We start from the raw sequence: 7,099 nt of genomic DNA, 5'->3' as shown, positions 1-7,099 counted from the left end.
AGGCAGATTCCTGGGGCCTCACGGGACCTGACCCCCATCTGCACTGGTGTTGGGCTTGTGGGAGACAAACCCTCAGTTCTAAGGCTGCCCACCGCCTGGTACCAGTCCTTGTGGTCTTCTGCCTCGTGGAGGTTGGGCCATCTGGGGCCAGAGGGGACTTGGCGAGCTTGCACGGGTCAGTCTCCTGCAAATGGAGGTGGTCAGTCCTTGGGTCCCTTGGGCTTGGCCACGTCCCACTGAGGACCCCAGGACCTCGGTGGCACCCACTCCGGAGTGCCCACAGAAAGTTGGAACCTGTCACAGTTCTTTCAGTTTGCTGCCTGAAGTTAGAAAAACCAGTGGATTGGCAGTCAGGATTAGCTGAAAGCTCCAGGAAGCCTGTGACAGAGGGGCCCGAGACTGGGGTTGGATCCCCCTCTGTTATGAATCTTTTAAATATACGGAGAAGAGCCTCAACCCCGATGGTACCTTCAGCAGCTAACAGCGTCCTGGCCTTCGCTTTCCTCTCACCACGTACCCCAATTTTACTTTTCCTGGGATGTTTTAAAGCAAGTCGCAGCCATCTTTGATTTTACCTGTTTCTGAATGGACCTAAGTGTCTGCACGTACAGCCTGTATGAAACGTGACCATATGCCACTGTCACATCCAGAAAATTCAGTCCCCACTTGCCGTCCACGTTTCCCGCAAAGTATCCACAAGGCTTGTTACGCATTGTTGGGCTGAAGAGCAAAGCCAGGATCACACATTTGGTTGATGATAAAATGGATTTTCCTAAATAAATGTTGGCTTCTTTTGAGGAAGCTGGTGAAGGTGTTTTCCGCAGAAGAATGAAGAGCTGTGTGCAAGCTGAGAGAAGGTGGCCCCTGGACAAGTGGCCAGAAGCCTGGGAGCGGCCAGCAGCTGCCCGCTGGGTCCCCAGAGGACCAGACAGCCTTGGGGTGCTAGGCAACTAGGTGGCTGCCTGCTCCTGCATCTGCCAGGAGGCCTCCCCTACAATGTTGTTGTTAGGTGCCATTGAATCAGTTCCAACTCATAGCAACCCTGTGTACAAAAGAACGAAACACTTCCTGGTCCTGCATTGTCCTCACAGTTGTTTGCTTGAGCCCATTGTTGCAGCCACTGTGTCAATCCATCTTTTTGAGGGTCTTCCTATTTTTCACTGACCCCTCTACTTTACCAAGCGTGATGTCCTTCCAGGGACTGGTCCCTCCTGATAACATGTCCAAAGTATGGGGAACATAGTCTCTCCATCCTTGCTTCTAAGGAGCATTCTGGCTATACTTCTTGCAAAACAGGTTTGTTTGTTCTTCTGCAGTCTGTGGTATATTCAGTATTCTTTGCCAACACCATAATTCAAAGGCATCAATTCTTTGGTCTTCCTTATTCATTGTCCGGCTTTTGCATGCGTATGAGGTGATTGAAAACACCATTCCTTGAGTCAGGCACACCTCAGTCCTTAAAGAGACATCTTTGCTCTTTAACACTTTAAAGAGATCTTTTGCGGCAGGTTTGCCCAGTGAAATGGATTGGTTGATTTCTCGACTGCTGCTTCCATGGGCGTTGTTTATGGATCCAAGTAAAACCAAATCCTTCGCAACTTCAATCTTTTCTCCACTTATCATGACGGTGCTTATTGGTCCAATTGTGAGGATTTTTGTTTCTTATGTTAATCCATACTGAAGGCTGTAGGCTTTGATCTTCATCAATAAGTGCTTCAAGTCTTCTTCCCTTTCAACAAGCAAGGTTGTGCCCTCTGCATATCAAAGGCCGTTAATGAGTCTTCCTCTAATGTGGATGCCATGTTCTTCGTATAGTCCAGCTTCTCTGATTATTTGCTGAGCATACGGATTGAATAAGTATGGCGAAAGGATACAACTCTCACCTTTCCTGACTTTAAACCACACAGTATTCCCTTGTTCTGTTTGAATGACTGCCTTTTGATCTATGCACAGGTTCTTCATGAGCATAATTAAGTGTTCTGGAATTCCCATTCTTCATAATGTTATCAATAATTTTTTTATGATCCACACAGTCAAATGCCTTTGCATCGTCTGTAAAACACAGGTGAACATTTTTCTGGTATTCTCTGCTTTCAGCCAAGATCCGACATCAGTGATACCCTTTGGTCCACGTCCTCCTCTGAATCCAGCTAGGACTTCTGGCAGTTCCATGCTGACGTATTGCTGCAACCACTTTTGAATGATCTCCAGCAAAAGTTTACCTGTGTGTGATATTGATGATATTGTTTAATACTTTCTGCATTCTTTTCCATCACCTTTCTTTGAAATGGGCACAAACATGGGTCTCCTCCAGTTGGTTGGCCAGGGGGCTGCCTTCCAAATTTCTTGGCGTAGAGGAATGAGTGCTTCCAGGGCTGCATCTGTTTGTTGAAACATCTCAGTTGGTATTCTGTCAATTCCTGAAGCCTTGCTTTTCACCAATGCCTTCAGCGCAGCTTAGACTTCTTCAGTACCGTCCGTTCTTGATCATACACTACCTCCTGAAATGGTTGAACGTCAACCAATTCTTTTTGGTTCAGTGATTCTGTGTGTTCCTTCCGTCTTCTTTTGATACTTCTGGTGTTGTGTAATATTTTCCTCATAGAATCCTTCAGTATCGTAACTCAAGGCTTGACTTTTTTCTTTAGTTCTTTCAGCTTGAGAAATGTCATGTGTGTTCTTCCCTTTTGGTTTTCTATCTCCAGCTCTTTGAACATGTAATTATAATACTTTGTCTTCTCAAGCCTTCCTTTGAAATCTTCTGTTCAACTCTTTTACTTCATCATTTCTTCCTTTTGCTTTAGCTACTCTACGTTCAAGAGCAAGTTTCAGTCTCTTCTGACATCCATTTTGATCTTTTCCTGCTGTCTTGCATTTTAATGACCTCTTTCTTTGTGTAAGATGTCCTTGATGTCATTCCACAGCTTGTCTGGTCTTCAGTCATTAGTGTTCAATGCGTCAAATCTATTCTTGAGATAGTCTGTCAATTCAGGTGGAATATACTCAAGGTCATACTTTGGCTCTTATGGGCTTGTTTTAATTTTCTTCAGCTTCAGCTTGAACTTGCATATGAGCAGTTGACGGTCTGTTTCGCAGTCAGCCCCTGGCCTTGTTCTGACTCCCAGTATTGAGCTTCTGCATCATCTTTCCATGGATGTAGTCGATTCAATTCCTGTGTATTCCATCTGGTGGGGTCTATGCGTATAGTTGTCGAAAAAAGCTACTTGCAATGAAGAAGTCATTGGTCTTGCTAAATTCTATCATGTGATCTCCGGCGTTGTTTCTATCACCAATGCCATATTTTCCAACTACCGATCCTTCTTCCAACTTTTGCATTCTAATCACCAGTAATTATTAATGCATCTTGATTACATGTTTGATCAATTTCAGACTGCAGAAGTTGGTAAAAATCTTCAATTTTCTCATCTTTGGCTTTAGTGGTTGGTGTATAAATTTGAATCATAGCTGTGTTAACTAGTTTTCTTGTAGGTGTGTAGATATTATCCTATCACTGACAGCATTGTACTTCAGGATAAATCTTGAAATGTTCTTTTTGACAACGAATGCGATTCCATTCCTCTCCAATTTGTCATTCCTGGCATAGTAGGCCATATGATTGTCTGATTCAGAATGGCCAATACCAGTCCATTTCAGCTCACTAATGTCTAGGATTTTTATTTTTATGCATTCTATTTCATTTTTTACAACTTCCAATTTTCCTAGATTCATACTTTGTACATTCCGTGTTCCAATTATTAATGGATGTTTGAAGCTGTTCTCATTTTGAGTCACCTCAGCAAATGAACATCTCAAAAGGTTGACTCCACCTGTATCATTAAGGTCAACTCTGCTCTGAGGAGGCAGCTTTTCCCCAGTCTTTTGAGTGCTTTCCAACCTGAGGGACTTATCTTCTGGCACTATACCAGTGTTCCAGTGCTATTCATAAGGTTTTCACTGGACAATTCGTTTCAGAAGTAGACCGCCAGGCCCTTCTTCCTAAGTCTGGCTTAGTCTGGAAGCTCAGCTGAAATCTGTCTACCGCAGGTGACCCTGCTGGGTGACACGCAAGCCACCATAGTATGACAGACTGACAGAGGGGTGGAGATATGTGTATCTCCAGATATAGATAGATAGATAGATTAGATAGATAGATAGATAGATAGATGATAGATTAGATAGATAGATAGATTAGATAGATAGATAGATAGGTAGGTAGGTAGGTAGGTAGGTAGGTAGGTAGATAGATAGATAGATAGATAGATAGATGATAGATAGATAGATAGATAGATAGATAGATAGATAGATAGATAGATAGATAGATAGATAGATAGATGGATGTAAACCCTGGTGACATAGTGGCTAAGTGGCTGTTAACCAAAGGGTCAGCAGTTCGAATCCACCAGGTGCTCCTTGGAAACTCCATGAGGCAGTTCAACTGTGTCCTATAGGGTCACTATGAGTCGGAATCAACTCAGTGGCAACAGGTTTGGTTTTTGGTTATGTATCTATTATTTTTTATTGTTAAAGAATTATAGATTCACAGGAAATTGCAAAAATAGTGCAGAGAGGCCCTGTTTCGCTGCACCGTTTCCCCCAAAGGTGACAACTTAAATAATGGCGGTACAATAGTAACACTAGGAATTGAGGGTGTGCAGTCCACAGCGTGTGTGTGTGTGTGCTTGTGTGCAATTCTGTCACACATGTGGAATCAACACCACAGTCAAGATACAAACGCGTTCCATCACCACAAGACTTTCTCTGCTGCTCCTATGTGGCTACCCCAGCCCCTCCTCTCCCAGCAACCATGAGTCTGTCCCCCAGCTCCGGTCCATGCAGGGCGTAACTGTTTGAGACTGGCTGCCTTCACTCAGCACAACGCCCTGGAGACCATGCAAGGTGCTGTGTGCATCATCCCTGTTTATTGCTGGGTAGCCTCCATGGCATGGATGAGCCACACTTTAACCATTTACCTGCCAGCCTCTGAGAGGTCAGCTGACTTTGAAAGACTGTTTGGGTTGGTTCCAGTCTTGGACATCACAGATCAACCTGCTGTGAACATTAGTGAACACGTTTTTCTGATACAGGGTTTCCTTTCTCTGTGATTAATGCCCAGGAGTGTGATTACTGGGTCCTATGGTACATGTATGTTTAATTTCTGAAGAAACTACCAAACTCTGCTGGGATGTCTGTACAGTGTATGAGAGGCCCAGTCTTCGCATCCTTGGCAGTGTGTGGTCGTGTCACTCCTTCACGTTGTCGTTCTAACAGGTGTGTGCAGGCACGGTTTTCATCTGCATTTCCCTAAAGGATCATGGTAGCAGCAGCTACAAAATTCATAGGGTAGGTACAAAATGAAAATGCGAGTCCCCTTTTTCAAAAAGCAGGTCCTAAAACATAAAGCTACCTCCTTCCTTCCTCAGTCTCTCAAGCTGCCTTCGTATTTCTCACCTGCTGTTTAATGTGCTCTGTCGAGCCTGAGGGCACTTGCAGGGCCAGTGCCGACCCTCACAGGTACCTGGGGGTACTGGCCCATGACTTGGTGTGGGCATCCCACTGTCTGCCAGCCTCCCACCAACTTGCTGGGCCCTGCTGGGGCTGGGAGGTCAAACTAGGCACCTCCCCTTCTCGTGGGCCAGGTGTCTCAACTCCTGGCAGATGGGCAACACCCAGCCTCCATGCCAGTACTTGAAGTACATGATCGGGGTGGGCGAGAAGCTTACCCCACTGATTTGCCCCTGAATGTGCTATGCTTTCACCAGCTTGGGCAGAGCCAGCTGCCGCCATGCCCTGACCCTTCCCTCTCCCTCCCTGCACCCTCCCCGCACCCACTCCTGGGTCTCCACTAGAGGCAGAGGGCGGCATTGGTCACTGGGTGGGGGTGGACCCTCAGGGTGCTACCAGGGATGGGGGAGCAGGTGACCTAGGATCTGTCCTGGGGCGGCGGCGGGAGGTGGGACTTCATAAGCTGAGCTCTGAGCCCTAGAACACATTCCAGTTGTCCCTTCGGATGTTACTCACAAAGTAAGTTCAAAGATAAAATTGAGAATTTCTAGGTGGCGCCCACAGATCATTAAACCCCAAGTGCTGGTCCCTGTGTGGAAAGTCTTTCCATGAGCTTATTTGCCATTTGCATCATCTCGTTGGTGAAATGTCTGCTCATGTGTTTTGTTCATTTTCTAACCAGGTGTTTTTAACTGTCCTTTATATAATCTAGATACTAGTCCTTTGTCAGATAATGTGGTTTGCAAATATTTACTCCCAGTCTTTTTATCCTCTTAGAAGTCTTTAGCAGAGCAAAAGTTTTTCATAGTGATGAAGTTTGATTTACCAGTTTTCAAATTTCTTTCATGGATCATTGTAATGGATTGAATTGTGTCCCCCAAAAATGTGTCAACTTGGTCAGGCCATGTGTGGTTGTCCTCCATTTTGTGATTTTCCTATGCATTATAACTCATAATCTCTGCCTGTGGTTAAAAGGATTAGGGTGGGATGTAACACTCTTGCTCAGGTCACATGCCTGATCCAATGTAAAGGAAGTTTCCCTGAGGGGTGGCCTGTTACCACCTTTTATCGTACAAGAGATAAAAGGAAAGGGAAGCAAGCAGAGAGTGGGGACCTCATACCACCAAGAAAGCAGTGCTGGGAGCAGAGTGCGTCCTTTGGACCTGAGGTGCCTGCACTGAGATGCTCCCAGACCAAGGGGAGACTAACAAGAAGGACCTTCCTCCAGAGCTGTCAGAGAAAGCTTTTCCCTGCAGCTGACTCCCTGAATTTGGACCTGTTGCCTACTAGACTGTGAGTGAATAAATTTCTTTGTTAAAGCCATCTACTTGGGGTATGTCTGTTATAGCAGCACTAGGTGACTAAGACACCATCCACTGTGGTACTTCTGTTATAGCAGCACTAGGTGACTAAGACACCATCCACTGTGGTATTTCTGTTACAGCAGCACTGGGTGACTAAGACAGCCATCCACGTGTGGTACTTCTGTTATAGCAGCACTAGGTGACTAAGACACCATCCACGTGTGGTATTTCTGTTACAGCAGCACTAGGTGACTGAGACACCATCCACTGTGGTATTTCTGTTACAGCAGCAC

This window comes from Loxodonta africana, chromosome 10 (assembly GCF_030014295.1).
Source record: "Loxodonta africana isolate mLoxAfr1 chromosome 10, mLoxAfr1.hap2, whole genome shotgun sequence".
Taxonomy (NCBI): Eukaryota; Metazoa; Chordata; class Mammalia; order Proboscidea; family Elephantidae; genus Loxodonta; species Loxodonta africana.
This window is presented reverse-complemented; position numbering follows the sequence as displayed.